The sequence below is a fragment of the Microtus oregoni genome, unplaced genomic scaffold (genome assembly GCF_018167655.1).
Source record: "Microtus oregoni isolate MIOR12 unplaced genomic scaffold, Mior012 000022F_ref0000154, whole genome shotgun sequence".
Taxonomy (NCBI): domain Eukaryota; kingdom Metazoa; phylum Chordata; class Mammalia; order Rodentia; family Cricetidae; genus Microtus; species Microtus oregoni.
The window spans coordinates 1,717,935-1,728,150 of record NW_024543081.1 but is presented as its reverse complement, the minus strand read 5'-3'; the positions used below and the strand labels follow the sequence as shown (position 1 = coordinate 1,728,150).

At 42.8% G+C, this 10,216-nt stretch overlaps 1 protein-coding gene across 2 annotated transcripts in view; it reads left to right on the top strand.

The window, feature by feature from the left end:
• The first annotated feature begins 3,730 nt into the window (after nt 1–3,730).
• Cntn1 (contactin 1) overlaps nt 3,731–10,216 on the top strand; it is a 280,077-nt gene continuing 273,591 nt past the window's right edge. For both annotated transcript variants that reach the window (XM_041672023.1, XM_041672025.1), the window contains exon 1: nt 3,731–3,870. The gene's annotated coding sequence lies outside the window, so the exon portion shown is untranslated. The remainder of the gene's footprint in view (nt 3,871–10,216) is intronic.

The following is a 10,216-nucleotide window of genomic DNA, read 5'->3' as shown; positions in this document are numbered from 1 at the left end:
AAAAATGAACAATGACACATGCCTAATGTTCAATTCTCTGTCTACTACAGATGATATAAGTAGCCATTATTTTGAAGAGCTATTCTGAAAATAGGATGTGTGATGTCTAAAATGGCAGTTGAAATTGAGGGAAAGAGTGTATTTATTATGGCTGAGGGTCGGAGTTGGGTAATAGTGTCTGACCTCCAACTATTGGGGAACAACAGGATAAAACCACAACTTGACACTAAATTACCCAGGTGCTCTTTCCCTTTAGATCTATGAGTTGAAAGACTTTTGAGGACAAGGATTTGACTAAGAAGTAACAGATCTTTTGTTACATTTTTATTACATTATACACTGATTTCTATTATAGATATGAGGTAATAGTAAAAAGAAATCAGTAGATCATTGTCAAACAATGGCAGCTGTGTAAGAATCCTCTAGTAATAAAAGCAGGGGGGATTTTCTGAAAGCCTGTATTTTGGGGACACAGCAGTCACTTCCAAAACAAAAGAAATTGTTACCTTACACTTAATCTCTAGGAAAATTGTAATTGCTTCTAGAGAGAAGCTTGTTGACAGAATTTCCAATGTTTAGTATTTGCAAAACCTTGTGGTAGTGTTGTCTCCCCAACACCTCACACTCACAGAGTGTGTGTATATGTGTTTGCTCCTGGCTTTGTGTAGTATGCTTCCTGATTGCTGTGTGCATCTCCTTGCGGAGTTCCCAATTGGCTCTGAAAAGCTAGGTCAGTGGGCTGATGAGATCTGAGATGCTGTGGGCTGAGACACACTGCAGGCGGAGGAGATGCTGCAGGGCGTGTTCAGCAGGACTCTTCAAACCAGTGGGCAGAATGTCTATTGCTGTACCGAGGTGCTGAGTGCAGCTTTGAATTTTAATTGGGAAAAGCAAAAGAAAAAGCAAAAACATGCTTTTCTCTACTCCTCTCTCCTTTGTCACATCAGGCTATGTTGGGAATTAGCTCCCCTGGGAAGCTTCCAAGTGAGGAATTGGTGGGCGGAGCAGAGGAAAGAGGAAGACAGAACTCCCTGGGGAAAGCTGGGATGCTGTTGTGGTTTCCTTAACTCGCTCTGAGATTCAGTCAGTGGTGGAGGAAATTAGAATGCTTGAAGAATGACAGTCAATGCAGTGTGAAAGAAAGAAGGGGACTGGGGTGGGGTTGGGACCCAGCAGAGTCAAGAGCAGTTGGGCAATGGTAAGCCCCAGGAAGGAGAAGGCGGAACTCTGATTGCTTACTAGCTTGGATCATCCATTGAGAAAGCCAAAGATGTCCAGCTATATTATCCACCATGTTGCCAGGGTGAGGCAATCCAGACCATGTATAACAATTCCCTCCTTCAGTCAGTGGGGAAACCGTCATGAATGCACACCTGCCCACTTATCTACTCACTGCTTCTCAGCTTTCTTCACGCCTCAATACCAGGCCCACTGGCTATGATTACAGCCTCTAGAAGCAGACCCCAAGCTTAGAAACTGATTGTGTCCTGAATAATCTCTAATGCAAGCGCATACTTTCATATGCTTTATAAATGTGGCAAGAGGAATATGCCAATTTAATTGTTTTTTTTAAAGCTTCAATATGCAGATGATTCTGGGAGGAGAAAGGACAAGAGCTGTACAGGACCCATACCAGATAAAGTTATGGAGTGGAAAAAATAATGATGGTTTGGTCTTATAATCTAGGCTCAGCTTGGATCTAGATGTCTATGGGTGTGAGTATCCAACCCTGTTGTGCAAGTATGACTATTATACTTAAGCTCGTAATTGTGATAGCACAGAGCACGAGAAAGTGATTTGGAAAAGGCAAACCCCTGTACAGCAGGCATTGATCATGATTTTATGTAAATAGAAATATAGGTACGCCATGAACAGATGTACAGATTTTGCTCTCTGCAAAAAGCCATTACGAAACCTGGAAAACGTCTGTTTTATTTGAAAGTACATGAGCCTGATGAGATAGAAATAATTTGAATGCTATTCATAATTCTTTGTGTGCCTGTGCTTATGTTCATTAGATCAAGAAATGCTCGGGAAAAAATGACAGCTTGTTTATTTTATCTCACCCTCCACAATATCTACAATACTAGCACTTGTTAAAGGAATGAATGGAAGGATAAGATGATGGCATGGTGGAGATTTTAGTATTCTGTTCAGCTCTTGTAAACTTGAGTGCTTGGTGGTGTTTTTTTTTCCCCTTTCTTCTTGCTTTCATTTCATTCTACGCTTTCTCTTTCCTGGAGGAGAGTGTATTGGAAGGCAGCTAACTGAGATTTATTGAGCAATTGAGAGATACTAATATTGAAAGCACATTCCCTACTAAACTGTTTGCTAATTTTGTCCCCCTGGATTCCCTCTGCAAGATCTACATCTCATTCTTGCCTAGTTCTGGTACACCACGCAGAGAATAAGGCACAGGACAAGTGCCCAGTAATCCAAGAATTTTGCGCAGTCCATTGGAAAAGCTGGAACGTCCTGGAGATGAAGATAGAAGACTACCAGGCATGTTATAGGGAAACATGACTCTGGAGGCTTTGACACTTGTAGGTGTGGCAAGAGGGTTCCGGGCATACACAGTATGTATGTATAATAACAATGAATCTATTGTTCCTTATAACCCTGGAGCCTTCCAGGGCTATGAAGAGAATATACAAGGTAGACCTTGATGGCACTAAAAACTTTGAATATTGGGTGTCTGTACTTAGCATTTGGTAGCACCAGCCTTCTTTTTAACAACAGTCCAGGGGGCAAGCCATTCATGAACTCATGATCATGAGTTTTCACTTATGTTCAGCATGCGTTAGGATGGCTAAGTTACCCAGGTGGAAAATAGATTGGGCTCTAAAGAGGAAGAGGGTATCTTGTTCCCTCATTAGGTACTGAGAGAACACACACTCTATTTCAATTTTATTTCCAGTCTCTTCCTGGTCTTCCACTAAGGGGTCCCTCGGGGTTTCATAGCTTTCTGGTTCTACCTGGACAGACAGGAGAGATGACATAGGCACACAAAGACACTCTGCCCTCTGAAAAGCAGTCTCGCAATCACCTAGCTGTCCGGTTTTGTGTATTCAGACTTAAGAACATGAGACGGGTTATCAGTCAGTATGGTGGCCATTATTTTAAGAACTGGCTGATAATGGAACTGCTAATGGCAAATGCCTCAATTTGCTTTACTATGACAGTTTGCTTTATAGTGTCTTCCCATTTAAAATACTGAACCCTATGTGGACTTATTTTCCGTCACACGAAGTAAAGAGTTTCTGCTTTTTGATATAAGGAAAACTTCCGTGGCGTATTTGGGCAATGACTGGGAACTGGAATGAGACAAAAATCTTCAGTTCTGATATTTCTGTGATTTCTCTCCACTTAATTGTGTATGTTGTTTTTTGGTTCCTCACTGAAGTACATGTTCCATATAGAGTTTTTGCCCCTGGTGGTATCCCTGGTTAAATCTCCAGGAGTTCCAGGAGTCTGGTTTTGTCAGATTCCTTCCTCCCTCTTGGAGCCTTTTATGATGGGTCCTCAAAGCAGGTTCCCTTCTCCAAAGCTCTCTGACCAAGAAGCAGAAGGGTTTGGAACCACAGACTTCAAAGGTTCAGAAGCTGTGAGTCCACAGAAAGCCCGGAGTTGAGAATGACATCTCCTCTGTCCAATCAAAGGTGCAGGTTTCTCTCCGGTCCCCGCCTCCCTTTCCCTGCGGCCCCAATAACTGCACTCTGAGGCCCCGGCTTCTGCTGTCAAGTAGCTAGGGTGGGCTCCGCCTAGGCGAGGAGTGGCGCCGGTGGGAGATGCGCTCCCAGCTGTTTGCGGCAGCAGGAGCGGGAAAGCTGTAGGGCCAGGCAGCGCAGCGGCGACAGGAGTGGGGAACAGGTAGGAGGCAGGCTCGCCCTTCTGCAGAGCGCAGGGAAGGCATGCTTCCCAGAGGCCACCCAGCCCCTGCCCCGCCCTGCTTACCCCGGCTCCCGGGGTCGCTGTGGCTGTCACCTCAACGTCCATGACACCAATCAGAAGATGGGATGGAGGGGGTGGTCGGATGCTGGAGCCGGGGCAACGCACCGGGAAGGGTTGCTGAGAGGAGCCCGAGGGGCAATGCGTCTGGGCAACTTTGCTTGTAGTCATTGAGGCTGCCTGCGGGGTCGGGCCTGGGGTTTGCCCTGTCTAAGAGGTTGGGGCCTGGGGGTGGAGACGTGACAGCTGTCGGAACCGCAGGTCCTCTCTGCATCTCAACTGCTCAGCACGCCAGGCGCCGCCTGCTCCCCTCCCCCGCACCTGCAGGGTACCCTCCAGAACAGCTCTGGCTGCCGGTACTTGCAGTAAGGGAGGCAAGGGCTGGTGCGTCCCCAGGTTAAGGACTAGTTCCCCTTGGGCGTGAGGACTGGGAAGAATCCAGGCATTTTTCTGATTAATCCAGTCTGAGGAAAAGCCAGGGTCTCCCCTCCACGAGGTGCTGCGGACTGGGCACGGCAGAGAGGTAGCTTCCCCCCTGCCTCACTGTTTCCCACCAGGAACTACCACTTCATCTAGTCAAATGACTGTGTCAGGATGGACCCTAAAGCATCCTTCCTGGGTGACCGTATTTGGGAACTAGGTGTTGGCCCAGTGCCGTTTCCTACTGGAATCAGATTGCTGGTAGCAGGCGGGAGAAGAATTGCGGGGAAATCAGACATCATGCTGGGAAAATTCCTGAAAAAAAAAAAAAGGAATGGTGGGAAAGAAGCAAGTGAGAGGTGTAGCCATTTCTGGCTGTCCTGTTTTTCATGCCAAATCCAGCATGGGCATCTGTACGTGTGCCTGTGTATGCACATCTCCAAGGTGGAGCTATATATAGCTCCTGCGCAGCCTGCCCAGGTTCGTTGCTGCTGAGCGGGCTGCCTTGGCCTTCCCAGGCAATTGGCAAGCACTGGGTGGGAGGGGCGAAATAGAATCGGATTCTTCATCCATGGGGAGAGCCAGGGAAGAGAAACTCAGAGTAACAAGCCCCCACATGGAATAACGCTTTGCTAAAGCACAGAAATCAATGCATTCCAAAATTATTCCGAATGCATTCTTGGTTCTTATCCTGCGTTTTTCGGAGTCTGGTGCATATCGACCATTGCAGCATGAAGTGTAGCATACATCACACTAATGCATGTCTTTTCTGCACTATTTCATTGACTCATTGGTGCACAATGTTGTGCACATGCTTGCTTCTTGATTCTTTAGAATTAAATATATTTGTGTGGTAACTTATAGCTAGCTGCACTGAGGGGTCTGAAAAGGACCCACCCACTTTTCAGGATTCAGGACTGTGGTTCTGGTAGGGCCGTTGGAGGTAGTTTTGATACATTTTCTTGAACAGATTTTTATTGCGGCTTACATAAATTTGTGCTGATATGATATTTCAGATTTATTTGAACTCTTTTTAGATGTTTATATATTTATTTTTATTATTGTCCAGGGTTATTTCCTGATAATAGCCTTTCCATTGTCATGAATCAGAAGGACCAAATAGTGTGCATTCATGAATTTCAGCTCTGGTCTTAATAAAGCCTGCTGTGGGTATTCCGCGGTATTCCATCGTCATTGGTCCTTGTAATAAATTAAATAGTGTTGTAATAAATTTAAATAGTGTTGATATCCGCAACGATGTGCAACTCATTTGTTCATTTATTGCTTTATTTTTTCAGAATTAATTTTTGGTTTCCTAGGTATCATTCCAATATTCCAGAGGGAGCTTATGGTGTTGAGTTTTGTCACCCTGACTGCCTGCCTATCTGCTTTGTGGAGTGTTTTAGTCTCTTAGAATGAGAGCCTCGTGGCATTCCAGGGAGGAGTGATAGGGTCGACTCCTAGGTTTGTCCTGAAGCTCCTCTTAAAAATCTGTGCTTGGCTAGGTACTGGTGGAACACAGCTTTCATATCAGTATGTGGGAGGGAGAGGCAGGCAGATCTCTATAAGTTCAAGGCCATCCTGGTCTTCAGAGTGAATTCTAGGACAGCCAAGGAAGGCTACACAGAAAAACCCTGCCTTAAAAACAAAGAAACAAAAAACCAAAAAAAAAAAAATGTGCGTACTTCCACTGTGGGAGTGAGTACTTAATAGGCTGTGGGTAAATAGAGGTACTATGACTATGAATCTATAACTTGAGTCTCTTTGGAAACACATGTGGAGACCTCATCACACTTAGTTTTATGCTGGCTAACCTTATGTATCTGTTTTATTATCTATAGCATGATTATTAAAAACCCAGAGACAGTTTTAGGGTTCAACCTGAAGACCAGCAAAGCAAAGCAGCCAGCTACTGACTCTTACCTCTACCTCAGCCAGAAAATGGCAATTCTGCCTCCAGGAATCCTCAGAATGAGGTTGACTGAGAGCTGTCTCCTCCAATCATATAAGCTCTCTAGTGCTGGGATTAAAGGCATGTACCATTACTGCCTGGTTTCTATGGCAAACTAATGTGGTTACTGGGATTAAAGGTGTGTGTCACCACTACCTATTCTGCAAGGCTGACTAGGGCTGCTGTTTTACTTTCTGATCTTCAGGCAAGCTTTAATTATTAAAATACAAATGAAATATCACTACAATTATCTAGTAGTGCTTTTCTGAAAGACATTTGTGCTGGTTTTTTCAAGTTGACACAAACTACAGTCACCTAGAAAAAGGGAACTCCAATTAGAAATTGCTACACTGAGACTTTCGAAATGTCTGTTGGGATTTCATTATTTCTAATTGATGCAGGAGGGACCAATCTACTGTGGGGGGCTCAGGCTATACAATAAAGGTAGCTGAACTAGTCAGAGATTGATGCAGGAGTACCTAACCTACTGTGGGCAGCACCACTCCTATTCAAAGGGCTCAAGAAATAAAAGAAAGGTAGCTGAATTAGCCAAAGAGCAGCAGTAAGCAATGTTCCTCTGTGGTCTTTGCTTTGGTCTGTGTATTATCATAGCAACAACAATTTAAAAAAAACAACAACTGGGACATTATGACCTATGTGGTCTTATGGTTATCACACTGAAAGTTCTAAGCATACTCAAAGGTATCCCCTGAAAACCTATCATCGTGGCAAATTATTCACATAGGTGCTGCAATAATTTGAGGCTCATCTGTTTGTCAATAGACAGCAGAGTTGAGGGCTATTTTGGGAATTCTGACTCCATGATCCTGTCTGTGATGACTAATGGCTGATGTGAAGGTGTTTCTGCATTCTTGCCCCAGAATCATTCAGTTTTCTAACACAGGTAATGACTAGATTCTGTCATGTATTCTTTCTTGTTCTCCATGCATCCATCTAGAGAGTTAGGTGACAGATTTCTACAAGTAAGAACATTCCATATGCTTGCCTTAACCACACTCCCCACTCCCCCACCACCAAATCTGTAAATATGAAGCCATCATTGGTCCCTTGAACATTCCTGGTGTTCAGGTTTTTATTCTTCAAGTCTATTGCATCTGTAATCCCCATCATAATAATCACAGTAAATCGGATGCATTCTCCATGGTACATGTATTACCCTTATACACACCAATCAACATGTTCCATTCTCTGCTGCAAATAACCCATTTGCTTGACATGTACCCAGCTAATCTCTTGATGTTTCCAGTCAAATGCTATCATTTCTACCTGCAAATTGCCTATGGTCTGCCTCTTCTCCCAGAACCTAACCCGTCTACGTCACCAGTAAACTCCCTGTTTTACAGGAGCAGTGTTTGCTTTTGCTACTAGCATGTTGGCTATTGTTCCTCCATCCGACAGTCATTTTCCATGGTTTTCCCCTCTTCTGCCAGATTTCAGTAGTAGACACCACAATCATCTGTTGTCAGGTTTTCTTACTTCTCTAAGCCTCCTTTCTTGGTCTCCCTCCTATTTTTGCTTTCTTTTCCAAGCTCTCAAATGGCATATTTCCTTCTGTAGTTGTATTTCTGTTATGCTCCTGGCAGTCAATGAATACTGTGTTGATTAAGAACATGGGCTGCAGAGGGCAGGGTGGGTGGGAGTCTTCATTATGCAGATATATGAACGCTAGCAGTGGGCTCTACAATAACACTGTGGAGGCTTTCCTGAGTTTGACTGAGACAGTGAACGTGAAGGATTCAAGACAGAATCTGGGCCACAGAAATCATTCATAAGTAATAGCTGGTAAAGAGCATTATTTGTAATGATAGCATAAGGAGTGAACACCCCTGTTTGCCTATCCCTACTGATAGGCACCAGCCATAAACTGGCCTTTAGGAACACAGGCTACAACTCTCCAGACAATTTTGCTTGTGGCTAATACTTTTCAAGTCTTCCTTTCATCTAGAAGTATTCACTATCTATTCAGTAGTTTATCTTATTCTAATTTCTAGTGTGTATCCTCTATTCTGCATTGCTGTTATAAACCTGGATTGGTAGAGTGGCGAATAGGTCCACCAGCACAGAAGCTTAATCCAAGATGCTACAGATATCTCAAGTGTATTGTGTGTTAGATTTTTACTATTGGTTTTTCTTTATTTTGAATTTTTTTTTACTAGTAGCAAGACATACTTGGGTCCAGCTTCTAAGGAGGACTGAGTTTGCTGTTGGCCATGTAGCAGATGGGTAACACATTGTTCACTATGGTTGAATGTGAGGCCTATTATGTAAAATTATATTGAAAAGTGCGTAAATACTTACTTTGTTAAACTTAAATTCAGATAAAATTGAAAATAAATTTGAGTATTTAAAAGAAATTACATAATCACTAAGGAGAAATTAGAAATAAAGAATTATTTTCCTTTTTTTTTTTCTTTGAGACAGGATGTCTGATTGGAACTCACTGTGCTTACTGTGTAGAGCAGGCTGGACTTAAACTCATAGTGATCTACCTGCCTCTGCCTCTGCAGCACTAGGATTAAAGGCATGTGCCACCATGCCTAGGTCATTATTTTTCTCACTACTGTCAGTGGATATAGATATTTTCAATTTGTACCTTTGAATATTGGATATAATGTAAGTAACTTGATTTTTGTGCTCTAGTTTTTCTTCACATCAGACACTAAGCATTTGTTGATTTCATTGACCATTGTTATTAAGAAAGTATATTTGGCTTCCAAGTAATCTTTTATATAGTGTCATTAATATTTCTAATTTTTCTTAGTTAAGGAACTGAATGCAAATGCACATGTTCCACCTTTATGGTCGCTTCTTTATCATAACTGATTAAAAGTTACTAGTGAAGACAATATTTGTAGCCTCTTAATGGGTACTGACAGTTTCTCAAAACTTATGCACAGATTTACATTCTGCCAATGGCTATATCAATTGGGCAATGCATTCTGTTCTTTAACACTGGGTATTATAGCTTTTAAAGGTGACCATTTTGATGGTACAAGTTATATATTGAGTTCTTTTAGTTTTGTTTTGTCTTTCTGTGCTTTGTAGTGAGTTCATGGAATGTCATACTTGATCTGTGCTTCTCCATTTGTGAAGCTGGGGTGACTCAGGGCACTCCCATGTTCCTCATATAACAGAACATTTGCAAAAGTGTTTCTTCTCCTGATGCTGCCTTTGGTTTTATTGGAGGGAGGGGACCACAAGAAGTGGGGTTTGAAATGAGTCTCACTTTGTGTGCAGGCTGAGTTTGGACACACCACATAGTTCAGACTGGCCTTGAGCTTGTGGAGATCCTGTTATGTTAGTCTCTTAAGTGCTGGGATTAGATAGGAATTGCTGTGCTTCTGCTGTCACTTTCTAGAAATGTACTTTACCATACAGCACTTGTAATTTTACTTTTGTTTATTAAGTCATTCACACTGCTGCTTCATCTAGACTCGAAGCTCGGAGAACTTTCTGCCACCAAACAGAACTGAATATAAAAGCTCACATATGAGTACCATACTGCTAATTTCTTTTGTCCTCTAAAGCAAAACCCAATGTGTGTATCTTACACCTATCCTCATGTGACATGGCTTCTGGGTACACATATAATTTAATATCAGTCTCTTAAGATAATCTTTATTCTTCATGCGGCTCTTAAAGTAAGTAGTTGGCTCCTTAATGCTTTCTGAGCCTCCATCGTCCATTCCAAAAATATCTCAGGGCACAGTGTACAACAGTAGGTATTAGCGTCCAGGTTACTCAGCCAGAGCAGGGCGCATTGTTTGCACAATTATCTGAATGACTCAAACACTAAATTTGTTGCTGCTAGGATTATCCAGATGGTCCTTAGCTCGCTGGGTAATTGCTCAGCCCTGCGCGTGTTGATGTAGACCT